Genomic DNA, 18,727 nt, shown 5'->3' with positions numbered 1-18,727 from the left:
CATGGGGGAGGGGCCTCTGCTGACTGACTGGGAAGCAGGCCCAGAGGGAGCATATCGCTTTCTGACACATTTCCTTTACGCTCTTAGTTGTTGCGCCGCATGTTTTCATTTGGGTAAGACGTTTTGGGAATGTATCTGTGTGGAGTTGGGTTCATTAGTAAATGGCCCCTCCTCCTGCTGTGACCTAGCTCTTCCCCAGCTTCTTCAGAGTATCATCCCCCGCTCTGGGTCTTAAGGAAAAAGGGACAGCAGCCTACACATGGCCGGCTACAAAGAGACTGCGACTCTTCCACAGCTGAAGAGGCCTGCCCACCGAATCCTTTGTGACCCAAAAGCTAACAGCCAGGCCTTCTCACGGGCCGGGTCTGCGCGAGGAGAGAGAGGACAGAGAACTGGGGACAGCAGGAGAGAGGCATAGTGCTGGGGGTACAGCTCTAACAGGAAGAGAGGAACATGTCACTCAAGCCTTACATCTACAGGGAGGGAGGGAGGCGGGCGGTGATCTTCGAGAAGGGACGCCAGATGGAAAAGTTTATTTTCAGTGCCTTCATCCTTACTGTTTTGTCCAGATAATGATTAAGATGAACGTTCAGAATTTCACAACTGACTACCGAAGTCAAGAACAAATGGCACCATTCGAGTCCGTGTGTGTGTGTGTGTGTGTGTGTTCTGTTAGTATTTGAGGCTAGAGGAAACTGATTCCAAAGAAATGACATTTTCAAATGTCTGAAATGCCCCAGGAATGTTATCTTCCCGCTAGAATTAAGACAACTTATCCCTTGATCCAAGATATTTACGCTGAACTCATTTCACATGCCCATCTATGTTCTTTAATAGAAAGACAGATGAATGTTTTCATAATTGTAAAGGTGGCAACTTCAAAACTTATCAAAATACCCTCATTTATAAAATCATGAATATAAAAAAATTAGCATTTAGATGAAACAAGATCTGATGCATGTAGACAGGATGTTTCTAGTCAACTTCATGGGTAGAGTAACATGTATTCATTTCCCAAGTTATTAAACAAAGTAGCATGAATTATTCACAGAATTACCCAAATTACACACTGTGCTAATTTTCAGGGCTTTATGGAAGCTAGTTTAGTTACTTTTGTCTTTTTTATTCATATGACACACAAGAATGGAGTCAATGTATCCAGTCCATATAACAAGTACACCATTTTGCATTTTCACATCGGAAGAGCAAGTCTGCAAGCAGACCCCAAAAGCTGCAGACTGAGGTAGGAAGAGCCCAGGGCCAATAAAGTAGTGATTGCACAGGTAGTGACTGCTTTAGTAAGTTCTGTTGCTGGGACAAAATGTCTAACAAAAGCAGAGTACGAAGAAAGGGCTTATTTTGGCCCACAGTTTGATGGCCCAGTACATCCTAGTGTGGAAGGCATTGTGGGGTGGGGTTGGAGGGTGATGCAACTGATCACATTTTTTCTGTGGTTAGGCGGCAGAAGAGATGTATGCTGGTGCCTAGCCCCCTCGGTCTCCTCTTCCCTCCTCTCTCCCCCTCCCTCCTTTCCTCCTTTTCCCCCTCCCTCCTCTTCCTCCTTTTTCAGTCTCAGACCCCATCTGATGAAATGATGTCACCAGCATTCGGTGTGAATCTCCTTGGTTAAGTGTTTCTAGAAATGCCTTCATAGTTAGAGTTGTGTTTCCATGGCGATTCTATCAACAGAGTAAGGTTGGAGTATCCACACCACACTATCTGCTAACACATGCTTGCTGCCAAGTGACGGTCCACTTACACCTTTGCTCAGAGGACTATACCAACTCTGCAAAGTTGGCATTACTCCTACGTACTACTGTCTGCCCGTTCAGGGTGGTAAAGTTGAGGCCCAAATAACTCAAAACCATCTCAGGAGTCAGAATTTTAATCAAAGTCTGGGTACAAACTCTTGCAAGTCTCATTTCTTTTTCATCAATTCAGATGGTCATGGCTGCAGTTCTGACGGTTTTGATAGAGAGCTGGAGTCAGAATTACTTAAATGAAAATGAAAGAAATAAAATTCAAAAGCAATGCGGTATTATCTCAAGACTTGTGCAAGCACGCCACACATTGAGGATTATAGCTGAAATGCTGAGGCTAAAAGTGTCACATATCAAAGACAGAATGTTGCCTTCAATGTATTTAACTTGTCTCCAAATTTTTAACATTATAGGAAGGCAAACATCAGCAAAAAAGTCAACCTTACCCTTCTATTGAGCTTCCATGTTGAAGGTGACAAGAGTTAGGTTGTTAGAGGATGATGAACTTTTAAAGTGGGGTCGGGGGCCTGGCAGGAAGTGTTCAGGGCATTTGGAGGTAACTGACCCCAGAGACAGGCAGTGCTGGCCACAAGAGAATGTGATGTTCTGCACTGGGATTTTTTCCATGCAGCATTTTGGAGTTGGTAAACTCAGTTAAATAGTAACCTATTATGTCCTTTTGTAACTAAAATTATAAAAATATTTATTCAAAACAAAATTGTTTCAGTCATCTTAAGTGGTTTCTGTCGTTTCTTGGCTGATTCCTCACTCAGTCGACTTTTGGGGGACATGAAGCATTGCTTTCAAAGGGTGTAAGTGGGGGCCACCACGTAACTGAGTGAGAAGATTGCTAGCCTTGGCGGGGCATTTGAATTCAATCCTTAGTGTCATGAATGGAACAATTTTAAAAGATCATTTCTGAGTTACATTTCTAGCCCCCTTACCCCTCACCCTCCAATGGCCCTGAAAACAAATCAGTCGTTGGATTATTCTGGGAGGCTTCAAGCAACCACAAAAGTGGATAGAATGTTCTAACAAAGTCCCAGGTCTCCAGTTCCAACCTTCAGTTAGCATAACATTTTCCTCTTGAAATTTTTAGAATCTTTTATTTTACATGCAAGAGTGTTTTGTTTGCACGCTTGCCTGTGCACAACATACCTGCAATGCCCTTGGAGGCCACAAGAGGGAAGAAGATCCCCTGTAACTCCAGTTCCAGATAGTTGTGCGTCATCAGGAGGGTGCCTGGAACAGAACCCCATGTTCTCTGTAAGAGCAGCCAGTGCTTTTAACTGCTGAGTCAATTCACTCCAGTCCTCAAATTTTGCCTCCTTTTATTCTATCTTAATTCTCTAGTCTGTCTTCCTTTTTCTTTTGATTAGAGGAACACTTTTCTATTTCAAAACTTAATTAAAATTAACTTAGTGTTTCGTATAGCCCAGACTGGCCTTGACTTTTCTATGTAGCCAAGGATGACCTTGCCCTTCTGACCCTCTTGCCTTTACCACTCAAGTACTGACATTTCCTGACCTCAAAAAAAAGTACTTTAATGGCTGATTTTATTTCAATCAACATCCATAGAGTCATGTGTTGTACTTGGATGGTGAATCTTTTGAATTTTCTCTAATCCACTAATGCCTTTGTCAGTTAGGTTCACCTGCTAACCTAAAGCAAAATCCCTCCATTGCTCACATCAGCAGTATGTTGAGTGCTGCAAGAACCCATAATGCACTGGGCTGGCTTCAGGTGTGCAGCAGTTCCCGTCTAGCAGGTAGGTAGGGGTGTCAGGGCAGTCAGAGCCATCCAAGATGTTTTATGTTTGCTTGATGGGTTCTGATTCTCAAGGAAGCCACCCCGGGTTTGTCCCCTTTTGGGCCTGGTTTGCCTTAAGCAGCAAGTAGGACATTCTGCAATGTCTCCTTCCTAAAGCCCCAGCTTCTATGGAACATGCTGCTCCAACTCATTGCATGAGCCAGAGAAGTCACAAGAAGAGCCGGGTTCAAAAGAAAGGGATACAGGCTCCGCCCTTTGATGAGGGAAATTCTACGACATGGCTGTGCAGGGAAGACTAATCTGTGATGGTAGGAGCTGGTTGTGCCAGATTAGGAGAGCCAAAGCTTGCGAGAGTTTCTAACCCCAAATTTGGTAAAGCCACATCAAGAGCTTGAGAGCAGCCAGAGCCGGGGTACTCTTACCATGGCAACTGGCAAATGCTCTAAATGAGTCAGTCTGTAATCATTTACGGCAGAGTGCTGGCTCGCCTTTATTCGCATAAAATGTGAATGCCACTGCCTAGGAAGAGCTGAAGATTCATCTCAGGATGGAAAATATTGAGGGGGAGGAGAGGGGTTCCCTTGAGTCTTTCCCCATCACCGGTGTCTCTGGACTGCTGATAGCTAAGTTGGACAGGAGAAGAGACAAGCGAGAGAAAGAGGAAGTGGTCCTCCACTTACTGTGTGGCTTCTGACTGCCATCAGGTTAAGGTCTAACCGGCTCATGTTTATAAGTGTTTCACCATCTTCTGTGGCTTTAGCAAGATGTTAGACACAGAAGCAGTTCTATGTTCTGGATTTTTTTTTTCCACTTGCCTTTCTTCTGGTCTGGGTCATTATTTGTCACCATGCCAACCTGAGAGAGGCCTGCTCTGCCATTGTGCGTGGTGGTGGTTCGAGCGTCATTGCTTCTCAGTGTGGAGTAAAATGGACGAGAATGAGGATTCTGAAGGATGTTTCTGGAGCGAGGGGAGAGCGGAGAGAGCCTGGCAGAAGCCAGCAGAGCTGCTTTTGCTGATGCAGTTCTTGCAATGCCACATTCAAGCTCTTTGGAACTTGCCAGAAATGCAAAATCCCTGGTCCTACCAAGACCTGAGTTCCAATCTGCATTTAAACAAGATTCCCGGTAGTTCTTTTGTAAATGGTAGAGTTCTAGGGCAATCTATGTGGTGGTTTGTTCATGGAACTAGAAATCATCATGTGCTTCCTTAGAGTAGGCATGTTAATCTTTTGTGTCCTATGTGTGTATGGTGTACATGCATGTGTGTAATGCATGTAGACACGAGGGAAAACAAAGGCCTCCTTTTGAAAGTGGATGTCTTCATCTCGCTCTACACACTGCATAGAGACCGTATCTCTCCCCCTTAAAACACAGAGCTGATCAATCCCACTAGCCACCTTACTTGGGTGTTTCTCCTCTAGAGTGCTGGGATTTTAGGCGATTGGTCGGCCCCACTGGCCCAACTCTTACATGGATGCTGGCAAGCAGAATTCCCATCCTCACTCTGCATGGCTGATGCTCCAACTGCCTTCCACCAACTTCCCAGCCCAGCATGTCCCTCTTGTTCATACTCCACTTTAATTCTGAGTCTTTTTCCACTTGTAGGTTTGTTTAGGGTCCATGCTTAGCAAACTCCTTGGGCCTTTCCAGAAGCCACATTTTCATAATCACTATGTTAGAAAACTATATTAGTGTGCCTAAAATAGTATGCCAGCATTGGGAGCAAGGGACAGTGAGAGCTAGCACCCCTCATCCCAATGGCAAAAAATAAAAAGGTGGGGGAAAAATCCAGATTAAGCAATATCACAGCATATTCTTGGGTATTTGCGGTGGTTTGAATAAGAATTTACCCCATAGGCTTATTTGAATGCTTAAGTCAGCCTTAAAGGATTAGGAGGTGTGACCCCGTTGGAGTAGGTGTGGCTTTGTTGAAGGAAGTATGTCATTAGGCATAGGCTTTGAGGTTTCAAAAGCCCACACCAGGCCTGGTCTCTTTTTCTCTTCCTGTGTATCAGGGTGTAGCTCTCAGCTACTGCTCCAGAGCCACACCTGCTGCTATGTTTCTTGCCATGGTGACAATGGATTAAGCCCCTGAAACTGTAGGCAAGCGCCATCTAAATGTTTTTAGTAAGTGTTGCTTTGGTCAAGGTGTCTTCTTCACAGCAATAGAACAGTGACTAAGATGAATATTTAAAGGCAATTATCAAGACTTGAAAAAAAAATTAGGCCAGGAAAATAGCTCAGCAGGTCCAAGTGCTTATCCAAGAACTATGGCCCGAGTTTGACCCCCAGGATCCGCATTGGTGGGAGAACTGACTCCCACAGGCTTCCCTGTGACCTACAAAGGTGAACCACGGCATCTGCTCCCCTCTCCAGATATACAAATAAAATAGAAAATGTTCTTAAGAAAAAAGCTAAACCAATTTGTTTTGAGACAGGGTCTCTCTACACAGCCCTGAATCTCCTAGAACTCACTATGTAGACCAAGCTAGCTGCAAACTCAAGAGATCCACTTGCCTCTTCCTGATTACAGGCATGTAACACCATGTTTAACTCATAAAAAGCCAATTTGAAAGCAGCTGCTTCTCTTGGCTGCTTCTAGAAGTAGGCCTTTCCTTCCACCGTTATTTTGCTATCATTGTAAGGGTGTTTTGCCATCTTGCACTTCATGCATTCCTATAAAACTTTGTGGAGTCCTGAGGATAATGTGCAAAGTAAACAAGAAAACCAAACTTCTTTCCCAGGGAGAAAATATCTTGGTAGTGACTACAATAAGGAAAAGGAATGATTTACTCAAGGAAAAAACAAGACTCATGAGCTCGAAAAGAAGAATTTGCTCTTTATACCAGCAGTGACCTTATCTTGGTAACTTTATATGTGATGAGTCAGAAAGACCCAATGCTGAGGATGAGAACGGGGACAGAAAAGTTCTATTAGGATTGTGGCTTAGGGTGCTCGTCATGAGGGAAATCCAAACCTCCAAAGAGGAATTTTCAGAGAGATGTCTTTTAGTGATTTACTGGCATGAGACTGGGTGTCATGAGAATTTGAGCCCAATTGGGGGGGGGGGGGAACCAAACAATGACAGAGCAAATTTAGATTTCAAAATTCACTTGAACTAGGGAGTTTATGTTAGGCTTACTTCCAGAGCAATGAGGGTTTATGGGTAGGAGCATAGGCCATCTTAGAGAAAACATAGTTGAAGGTCCACACCCAGCATGGATGATGAAGACTCTCTAGTGGCTGCATAGATGAAGCTGTTTCTTTTCCTTTATCCCCTTTTCTCTCAATTATGCCCTTGCCCTTTCCAGAGCTTCTGAAGTCAATGCAATTAGCATAGAATTGCATGCAGCTGATCGGGTGGGGGTCTGGATGCTGATGATCCCATGCCCCTCGTGCCTTCTTGTGTGGCAGATCAGTGGGCAATTAGCCCAGCTGGGATGTTTTATGGCAAGCAGACCTAGCCTAACTCCAGAAGATGGTGGTAGTGGGATTGCAGGACAGTCCTATTCAACACCCAGGTAAACTCTAAAAAACTTTGTGACTGGAAGTTGGAGGGCCTGGAGTACTAAACTGTCATAAGCGCCGCCCTCCCCCCTCCCCGTTGGGTGCCATCTGTCAGTCGTGGCTGGACCCCGACACGGAACCATGACCTCCTGTTTTACTTTTAAAATTCTCCAAGACTCTCAGGAGGTAAACGATGCCGCAGCTCAAACCTTCCCGCTTTCTGAAGTGTGGGGACATTGATGTGACCAAAGTCTAGCCTTGTCTTGACCCTTTGCGGTATCTTGGAACAGCAGCTGGCGTCACTCTTCCATAGCCCCTAAGACCACCAAGACCGAGTTTTTCACTGCTGCGGGATGCTTGACACGTAATAGGCCCTCCATACATCATATTTGTTGGCTAAGTGAGAAACAGTTACAAGCTGGCTGAACTTAATGCTTTTAGGGAGTGAAAGGGGTTAAAAGATGTGAAGGGGAGTTATTGTCTTTGAGAGTTTCTTGTCCAGGAAGAGCTCAATCCCTTGAAGATAATAGGAAATCATTTATTAAAGATTTCTGCCTCCTCCCCGCTACCGCCTCCCATTTCCCTCCCCCTCCCCCAATCAAGTCCCCCTCCCTCGTCAGCCCAAAGAGCAATCAGGGTTCCCTGCCCTGTGGGAAGTCCAAGGACCACCCACCTCCATCCAGGTCTAATAAGGTGGGCATCCAAACTGCCTAGGCTCCCACAAAGCCAGTACGTGCAGTAGGATCAAAAAACCCAATTGCCATTGTTCGAGTTCTCAGTAGTCCTCATTGTCCGCTATGTTCAGCTAGTCTGGATTTATCCCGTGTTTTTTCAGACCCAGGCCAGCTGGTCTTGGTGAGTTCCCGATAGAACATCCCCATTGTCTCAGTGTGTGGGTGCACCCCTCGCGGTCCTGTGCAACCACTTTGGAAAGCAGTGTTTTGGTTTCTCAGGAAATTCGGGATCAACCTACCCCTGGACCCAGCAATACCACTCTTGGGAATAATACCCAAGAGAGGCCCTATCATACAACAAAAGTATATGCTCAACTATGTTCATAGCAGCATTGTTTGTAATAGCCAGAACCTGGAAGCAACAGAGATGCCCTTCAATGGAAGAATGGATGAAGAAAGTATGGAATGTATACATATTAGAGTACTACTCAGCAGTAAAACAATTGACTTCTTGAATCTTGCATACAAATGGAAATAGAAAGCTATCCTGAGTGAGGTAAGCCAGACCCAGAAAGAGGAACATGGATTTCCTATTTTTATCACCTCAAGCCTTAATGTGATTCTTTCACCAGCTCTCTCCAGCCAGCTACTCCTCAGCCAGGGAAGTTTTCATGTCTCTAGGTTAAGATCTGTTGGTTTTCCTATTTCTAGATATCCCAGAATGGTTTTTTTTGGTGTGTGTATGTGTATTTTATCATGTATCATATTAGTAACATGATTATAATGTAATTAATAGTCATATGTATATACTTGTTTTATATACACACATTTCTGTGCATGTGTGTATGTATGTTTAGGCTATAGAAATATATAAATTAGATCTTTTTGCCAGACCCACAAAATTGATTTCCCAGCAGTGGCGACTGTTTGAAAAACTTATTTGGTTCAAACCAATCCTGCAGCTTTTATTTCACCCAGAAGAGATAGCTGAGGCGACGCCTTGTTGCAATAGCTCAGCTGTGATCATTCCTGGTAATTGTCTTTGAACGGTTTGTCTTCGAGTTCTGCGTGTTGGTGTCAGGTTCTCTGCGTAGGTCAGGCGAGGACAACTAAAGGCAGTCTGTTGACTTCCATCTGGGTCTTAACACTGCCTGCTCCCAGGTGTTTGGCAATTATCACTGAAAAAGCACCCCAGGAGAGGGACACAGGGAAGAGAGAAAAAGAACAAGCCATCAGCTCTTGAGATATGACAGAGGCTGGAGCTCAGTTTGACTGCTAGAACATTCTTCAAAGGCCCTGTCGTCCAGGCTTGCTTTTTCTTTGGTAGAGTTAGAAAAAGGTGCCTGTTGGTTGGCCTGCTGGCTGCCCTGAGGCAAAAACAGCCTGCTTAGGCTGGATGAAATGGTTAGTCATTTCCTTCACTTTCCTAGCTATTTCCCCTGCACTGAGGTTACCTTTCCTGAGCAGACACAAAGATCATGTTCAGTGCCAAGAGGTAGACCCGAGCAAGTTCTACCAAGAGGTGGAGTGGCTTGTGATGACTGACTGGGTTTTTACGTAGACAAATTGGCCAGAAGGAGTTTTTCCAAAAGTTGGCATCAGGAATTACATCTTTTTTCTCTCACAATAGTGAGCCATGTTGGGCTTATTTGTAATTATATACAAGTCCCCATTCATTAGCAACCAGAACGGGGTCCCAGCTCTGGGACTTTGAAAGCAAGGCTCCCTGTTCGGTCCAAGGTTGAGCAATTTCAGCATTCAGCTTCAATGCTGCCAACTCAGGTGATCTGAGCTTCCTTTGATATCTATGTAGGCAGTAGAGAGCCGAACCTCTCTCGTGCAAATAGAGAGCGCCGAACCTCTCACTTGAATTTATAGAGCTCATCCCCCTTTCATCTGTTTCAGGGATGTGGAAAAACTGAAAACACAGCTTCAATTTTATCTTATGTTACAAGGAAAGAATTATCCTATAGCTACCGGGCATTGGATGACTCAGCCTTCAGTCTCATTATGGGAGTTGCTACAAAGGGCACTTCTTCCCTGAAACAAACAAGAGCCCATCCAGTGCATGCCTCTGGCCCTGCTGGCCCCTGAAAGCAAAGGATGCAACTTCTGATTTTTAAATGTTTTTCAAAAGCAAAAACAGATTTTGGTATTTTTATTATTGCTACAGTTGCTTTGAGGTAAGGGATCACACCATGAAGCTTCAGCAGGCCCAGATGACAGAAGTGTAGAAGAGACCTTAAGGACACCACATGGAGACAAGCCAAAGCCAGGGGCTCTACACCTGCTCCATGAACTATCTACCACATGGTGCCTCAGTTTCCTTGCCCACAAAAAACCAGTGTTCACTTCAGAGCCTTGCTGTGATGGCTAAGTGCATTAAGGACTGTGACATGTGAATATATTTATGGAACATAATTTCATTATATTTAATGCCTTCAGTGGAAACCTATATTCCCGTACGTATAATGTAAAAAATTGCAAATATATTATACACATACATATGAGTTTGAAGTGAATGTGGGGCTTTTAGTAAATGATATTTTCTTGAGCAGTTGAAATTTTTAAGAATTATGACCGTGTGACCGTGTTACATTTAGGTTTTCTAGGCTCGCTATGTCCATTTTTCCAAGATGTATACATACACAGATATGTCTATATGCAATATATTACACATTACATATAATACATATTTCACGCGTGATATATAGGCATACATGTATATATGTAAATATCTTTATTATACATGCATATGTATTACTATAGAAAAACCAACCAAGACACCAATACTCCAGATGTTCTTGGGGTCTTGGTATTTTTATATTTTAATGGAAGCAGAAGAAAGCTGCTGAGGAGATTTTAGGAGAGATCCAGGGAGAAGGGGCAGGTGTGGGAGGTGTCAGGGGTCCCTCTACTGGTTAAAAGGCTGCTTAGACCCTGGTGGAGCAAGTGCAGCAGGGTGCTATCAGATCAGGACGTGAGTGACCCACAGTGGTGGGGGTTAGGTGCGGAGGCGGCTCACCGCGCCCCAGAAAAGGAGGCTGTATGAAACAGGCTGAGGATCCCACCCCCCCCCCCAATAACTGGAAATTTTAAGGAATATGGATCGCCAAGGTCACTGTGGTAAGAGTTTGTATTTGTCTGGTTAGCAACATTCAGGTGTCTTCAATTCTAAATCAGTTCTAATAGTTCTTTTGATTTTAAAGTACTGGTTTTGGGGTCTCGGAAGATAATGTGTAAAATAAAAATACGTATTAGCTTTGGCCATAAAATGCATTTTAATACTAGAAACACTAAGGTAATATTGTGAATAGGGGTACTTTTAGCCTTAAGATAAGCATATTATAAAAATCAGTTTATTTTGAGTTGTGTAAGTAAATAGGCCACAGAGTTGTTTTCTGGCTGGTTACTCTTTAGATCTTTGACTCTGAAGTGAGCTCAAAGGGTTTTGGTACTTGTTGGAGGACAAGGCGAGGACTGGGGAATTTTACTGCCCTGTATGAAGTCACGACAGTAACAATCACTGCCACGAACTAATGACCTTCACTGTGCCTGACGTGTTCAGTATGTCGGCTCCAGTTCCTTCTGGATCCAGGAGACCTAGGAGCTTATCAACCCCATTTTCCTGATGTGGAATCCAGGGTTCAGGGATTTGGTTGTCTATTTTGAGACGTGGTCTCATGAGCATGCTGGCCTCTAAGTGGCTATCTAGCAGAGGATACACTTGAACTCTGTCCTCTTGCCTCCATGCCCCGAAAGCTGGGACGAGAGGTCTGTGACATCACACACAGCTCAGAAGGTCTAAACGCCCCAAGGTCACAAAGCTACATGATAGAGCTGAGATTTGAAACACCGTTTGACTGCTCCAAAGCTCATAACTTCAAGGGCAGGGAAAGATGAAATGGCCAAGGCTTGAATCGAAGAGAGGACGTGGGGAAAATAGGGGAGAGTCCTAGCAAGAGAATGGGGCCTTGCATAAGGTTGCGCAGTTCCTGCCTTAGTCCTATAGCAACAACCAGACTCGGGTGGCAGGCAGAGGGCATTTTGTGCACACTGCCTTTCAATCCTAACGGCAGCCTGGAGGAACGAGGAGTGCCCGTTGTACAGACGAGGCGACTGAGCTGGGGAAGTTTAAACTAGAGTCTGGTTTGGCTCCAAGCTGGGCTTACGAAGGTAGTTTCTTTTTGATCAACGGTGACTTCCGTTTGCCCTGACAAATCAAGACATCTTTTTCAAAATTTGGGTTTCTCTTTTTGGCCTTGCCCCAACCCCCTCGGGGTGCATGAGATCGCTTTTGTAGCCACAGCTTTCTTTTCCGAGTTCACATCGGAGGATCCACATGGTGGCAGTGGAACCTCACACAGTTAAAACATGAAGTCCAGAGCGGGGAGGGGTGGGGAGGTGCAACAAAAAAACATACTTCTTCCTACTGTACTAGGCAGGCCAGACCGAAGTCTGACAGGAAAACTTGGAGAGTCAGTCGGACATTAAACCGGCCTTAGCATTCTGCCCTTCCTGGGCGTAGGCATACAGACTGTTCCCTGCCAGCTACGACCAGGATAAAGATTCCAGAGACCACCCCCCACCCCCATCCCCCGCCCCGCGCTCAATAACAGCTGTGATCCTAATACCACACGGAGAGCACTCCACGAACTCTTCAAAGCCAGGAAACGCCAGGAATATTTCAAAATATTCTGTACCTGACCCTCACAGCCCCTTCTCTTTAGGCTTTCTGAACAAGGGAGACCGTCTTAGGATACAAGAGAAATGAAGCCAGGAAGACGAAGAAGGGGGGAAAAGAGGAGGGTGGGCATTGGCTTCAGAGCGCAGGGGTCCCAGCAGCTCTCCCAGCTGCACGGCTTTAACCCCAGTACACGCGCACACGTGGGACGGCTTAGCCAGTGCCTGCGTTGCAGGCTGTTGAGATACATGAAGTTACAAAGTCAGGATGAATCTTTAGACGCTTCGATACGGAAGCGGTTTCTTCAGCAGTTTGCTCTTTTTGTTTCTAACTCAGAAAAAAACAAGATTCCTACTATCTAACAGGAGACAGGAGGACCTGAGAGCCAGGGCGGAAGGCAGAATGAGATCTAAAGCCAGAGAAGACTCTTGCCCACCAAAGAACACAGCAAATATGCGTAAGGGTGAGAAGACTTTTGCTTCTATCTTTCTAAGTCATTTTGAAGTAGATGAGACCCGAATCAGGTTTTTTGAGGCGAGTATTGACTTCTGAAGAGTTGACTTTTAGACCAGTTAAAGCTTTAGAGATGTTTTTTTTCCCCCCCGACTGCCCCAAAGCCTAGCATAAGGAGTTTGCACGCTTTTGTTTGAAACCCAGCCAGCTAGCCCCTCGCTTTATAATTTTAGGCCCGACTGCCGTCTGCAACCTCCACTCCATGGGCCACACACATCCCAGGAGAACTAAATGTGGGCTGGCACCAAATTATGAACTTACTTAAAACGTGAGCTTTTTTTTTTTAAAAAAAATTCAAATAAAGATTCAAATAATTCAAATATTTGAATATTCAAATAAAATAGCATTAAGTTGACACCTATTAGATACCGCTCCAAAGACAAAGGAGAGAACGGCGAGAGAGAGAGAGAGAGAGAGAGAGAGAGAGAGAGAGAGAGAGAGAGAGAGAGAGAGCGCGAGCACGGAGCGAGCTTGCAGCGCATAACACCTGTCTGCGCTCTATGCACTACCATATAGTTCAGGAGCTTCGGGTAAGGGGCTGGAGGTTGAAACAGACAGAGAGAAAGAGACACGGACCTCTAGTCACTGGTAAGAAGCCCACTATCCAATAGCGCCACAGAGGCTTATATACCCAACAGCCAGGTGGGCCAACAGGTGAAAACCTTATCCTCTGATCCTCAAGGCAAGGCAATCACATGCTCGTGAAGCAGAGCTGGTAAACAACTTTGACACAGCTTTCAGTAACTCAAATCAGAAGGAAAGGAAAGATCTCTAGCAGGGAAGACCAGCTGGAGGCCAGGACTCCAAATGGTCCCAACAAGAGTTGATTCGATGTGGAGTTTCACCAAAAGATGGCTCGTGTCCTCTCAGGGCTATGGCTCTGAGCCTGGATCTCTCAGAGATCAAGGTGTCACCCCAAAACTAGGTGATTTCCTCTGCAGTTACATCACATTGCATGCATGGTGACCAACTGGCCACCTACGGGACACTCTGAATGACGCCTTAGCAGGGCACTGAGGTCAGAGAGTCTGGTCTCTATGGGCCCCAGAAAAGATGTTTTGACAAATCGTGGTATTTGTGGACCACCATTTCAATCCCCTGGTTTCCTGTTTCTTCGCATCTAGAGAAATGCTCGTGTTTAAAATGAAGCAGCTTACTGCTCTCTTCCTCGCCACCCCCCCCCCCCCCGCCCCCAGGGAGCCGAAAAGATTGCAGAAATCCCCGTCCGTGTCTAGACAGTGGCTTCCAGACTGTGCCACCCGGGAGCTTGTTAGAAAGGCAGATCTCAGCACCCCACCCTGACCTACCAAGTCTGGGATCTGAGGGAATAGCACCTAGTGGTTTGTATTTAGCAAGGCTTTGGATGATTTTTCTCAAACCTGACACTTCTTCCTCTAGCCTCAAAATATGTCATCCCTGGACCACAAGAAAGCTCTGAGCGTATTTCCAGGAACCCAATCATCCAGATCAGAATGCTTTTTTTTTCTGTTTTTCTGATGGTCTTATCTATATTTGTAATGTTATCTCATTTTGCATGTAGAGAAGCCAATGGGATTTGGAATCTCCCTGTGTTGCTGCGAACTGGAATGTTTCTGTTTTCCGTGCAAATGTTTGACTTGTGGCTGTTGCTTGTTATTGCAAACCAGGGGGAGGAACATTAAGTGAGCTCCTCTTCAAATAAGCAAGCAAGTAAGCAAACAACACACAACGTTTCATTTCCTAATGATTATTACCTTCGTGTGTGTGTGTACCTGTACATGTGAGCATACATGTGTTCAACAGGAAAAAAATGTAGTCTGTCTTCATGAGGATGTGACAATAGTCACTGCTTTGGGAAAAGCGTAGCACAAATAACATTACTCACCCAGCTAGCATACCAACTAAAGCACCACATGCAATTTAAAAACTACTTCACATATATTCTCTTATTTCTTACTTTCGCTGTATGCTTCTTTTTAAATCGGGGAAACAGGTTCAGAAGTTGAACCTGGCCATATGAATTTGGGGAAGCATCACAGAATTCAAACCGTTCTTTCACTTGAGTAGCAAGGTCGGACAGTACAAGCGGCTAGTTTCTACGTGGCAGGCACTGTACCAGCTGTGTTCTGTGTCTCCCTCAATCTACCCAAATAGGTCTACCAGGCAGGACACGAAATGTCGCCATTTGAATTGTGCAGCCTTGGTGACTGCCTCACAAAGAGCTGGTAATTATCAATGTCCCCACCATCTCGGGATGTAATAAGGCAGGATTCAGATGTCCATTGGTGTTTCATAAACATTGAAATGATGGTACATAGCAGGATATTTTGGTGTACGTACATACACGCTATGGAATTCCTAAATCAGCACTTAGCACGCACATTGTCTCAATACACTTTTGTGTGATGTGAACACTTAAAAATACATTCTTGTCGGCTTCCATGCTTACAATATTTGGTTATTAACTGTAACCACCAAATGATCAATAGCTTGTTTGAAATTATTCCTCTTGTCAAAGTAGACCCTGGGTCTTCTGGTCAAAGGCTCCCCAATTCTATCAGCCCTAGCCTCTGGACAGTACCATTTTTCTATCTAATTCTCCGAATTTTACTTTCTTATCCTCACGTATGGGTGAGAATATGTGGTACTTTGTCTCTGCTCCCCGCTTGTTTCATTTTACGTAATGTCCCCCAGGATCCTCCAAATTGTTTACACAAGAACAGATTCCATTTTTCGCTAGGGTTGTGAATAGGACACCATTGTGTTTGCTATCATATTTCTTTATCTGTTCACCAGCTCACGGGCACTCAGATTCGTTCCACCTCTTGGCAATCATGAATAATGCTTCAAGGAGAATGAAAATACAGATTTTTACTTTGACACGCTGCTTTCGTTCCCTGTTGTAGAATATTATTTTAAGGTGTGTTACTTTTGTTTATGCTGTGGAACGTTGGTCTAATGATGTAAAGATGTGTTGCTTTTGTTTATGCTGCATTTGTTCAACTCTGTGAAGCTGTGATTCTTTGCCTGTCTAAAACACCTGACGGGCTAATAAAGAGCTGAACAGCCAGCAGCGAGGCAGGAGCAAGGATGGGCGGGGCTGGCAGGCAGAGAGTGTAAATCGAAGGAAAAAATGTTGGAAGCAAAAAAGAACAAAGGAGCGCAAGGAGAAGGGGCATGAGAACAAGGAGAGGCAACGCCAGGGGTCAGCCACCCAGCTACACAGATAGCCATAGAGTAAGAGTGAAATTAAAATTAAGATAAAGAGAAATAAGGAAAGGAAAAAACCCAGAGGAAAAAGGTAATCGGGATAATTTAAGAAAAACGGGCAAGGAACAAGCCAAGCTAAGGCCGGACATTCTAAGTAAGAATAAGCCTCCATGTGTGACTTATTTGGGAGCTGGGTGGAGGGCTCCCCAAAAGAGAAAAACAACCAACAACAGTTTACTTTGCATCTGCAGCCTGTAGTGGGATTACTAGATTATATGTTCTATCTTTAATTTCTTGAATTTTCACCCCGTTTCCCCAAATGTTTATAGTAATTTACACCCTCACTAGCAGTATGCAAGGCTTTTGTCTCCCTCATCCCTACCAATACTTGTTACCTCTGTCATTTTGATAAACGCCTTCCAACAAGCACAGGGCACTGCTCCGATCTATTGATTAGTGGTACCCAGGATTGTTCATTTTCCTGTGGCCATTTGTTTATCTTTTGGAGAAATGTCTATGTAATTCTAATTTCTAATCATGTTCTTGCTTTCCTTATTATTGCATTTTCTGACTTTCCTCGTCTAATTTTGGATGCCAACTCTTTACATCCTGAGATGTAAATTCTACATTTTCATTACATCCAGAGGTAGGGAGGCGCAGGCTAAATCGCATGAAGAAAGAGGCAAGTGCAGGGACACAATGAGCTATGTGACAGGATGTCACGCCAGCGACCACTTGACCAGTGAAAAAACAAACCTAGCCAGAACCACCTAGGTCAAGGGCTGACGGCTAACTCACCTTACCTTCGTGATAATGGCAAAGATAGCTCATTAGTCTCATAGAACTGACTCTTCCCATCATGTAGCTGATGCCACAACACATCTGACAAACTTTGATTCCCATTAACCTGACCACAGATGTGTGTGACTCACAAGGGATGCTTGAACTTACTCTTTGGGTATAGAAAGGGAAGGGCCTGCAAGGCCCTAGAGATGAGCCAACCTGGACTCTGCCCGAGGGCCTAGCTGTCAGAGGTCCTGATCATGCCCAGTCAATGAGGGGAGACTATGCAGTGCTGCCCAGGAGCCTAGCAACAGGCGGTTGTCAGAGGTCTTGATTGTGCCTAGCCAATGAGGGGGACTATGCAGTATCAATGGATCAGAACACAGCCTGTGTGCTGGGAGGAGGGGTATATAAGGCTCTCCCCACTGCTGAATAAATGAGTCTGCTTTGATTTGCTTGACTCTGCGCCTTCTCACCCCCTCCCTCGAAGGAGCCGTCAGGACCCAGCAACATTGAGTATGTACTTGTGCTTTGTAATAAAATCTCTAGATGTCTCACTTTGCATGTCTCCAAATTCTTTCCCTGATAATAAGAATGTAGAAATACTTCATAAAGGCCTCTGCCCCGCCCCCTGCCCCACCCCTCAGGCTTCCTGGCCCTTACTCCTGGCAGCATCTTCAAATGTATGACGTGCACACACGTTCTCCCGTTCTATAGGTTCTCTGTTCTGTAGGTTGTCTTTACTTGATTGCTTGCTTTCTCGGCTGTTCAGAAGCCATTTGATTGTTTGATGTATATTTGTCTATTTTTTCTTTTGTTAGCTGTGCTTTTGGGTAGGATTCCCAAATCATTATCTAAACCAACATCGTGGAGCTTCCAACCCGTTATATTCTTCTGTTATTTTTAGTTTCATGTCTTGGGTATAAGCTTTTTGTTTGTGTGGTGTGAGATGAGAGTCAAAATCAGGATGCCCCGTTCTTCGCTCGCAGTTAACACCAGAAAGAGCAAACAGAACTCAATCAAAACTTGGTTTCAAAGACACAAGAGTCTTTGGGGATGAATCTCACCATCTTCCCGATGACAGCAGCTTCTGTTGGTGGTTTATTTTACCAATATCCTATCTCATTCCAGAAAACAATTTGGACTGCTTTATATAAGTCTAGAAAAGTCACATAATTCCACGGGACTTTGACCGAACACCAGGAAGGGCAGGCCTTTCCTGAGACAGGTTCCAAGAATCCAGACTCTAAGTAGTTGTTTTAATTTAATTCAAGTTGTTATAATCCTACAAAGCATCAGGGTTCAATCCCCACCTATCCAGCAGGAAAGCACTTTGAATGAGAAGAACAGAAAGGTACTGCAAATCACTTTGCCAGTCTTTGAACAGTGCAGAAACACATACAGTGAGAAAGTCAGGGTTCTTTGAGAATCAGGCTTTCCAACACTAAGCGTTGACCAGGAGAGAAAATAAAAGTTCACCCTCCTCCTCCCAGCCTTCTGGATCCTTGTTCCTTTGTTTCCAATGCAAACGGTCCATTTCCCTCCTCAGTCTGCTCTAGCCCCAGGTCCTCAAAAGGCTGAGCACTCCATGTGGGGCTGACCCTCTTGGCAAGCAGTGTATCATCTGCCCTCTAATTAGGTTTGCTGGTCTCAAGCCTCAGCCAAGAGCAGGCTAGGACTTTAATGAGCAACCACCCTGCCCTCACTGGTATCTGTGGTGTCAGGGAGATTGTTCCTAACGCTAGAGGAGTTATTTGTGCATAAAATAGAGTTATAGTCACAGTGTTACTTGGAAACTAAAGTTTTTGAGCTTAGATTTCACTGGTAAATTTTGGAACCCTTTAGGA

This window comes from Microtus pennsylvanicus, chromosome 20 (assembly GCF_037038515.1).
Source record: "Microtus pennsylvanicus isolate mMicPen1 chromosome 20, mMicPen1.hap1, whole genome shotgun sequence".
Classification (NCBI taxonomy): Eukaryota; Metazoa; Chordata; class Mammalia; order Rodentia; family Cricetidae; genus Microtus; species Microtus pennsylvanicus.
This window is presented reverse-complemented; position numbering follows the sequence as displayed.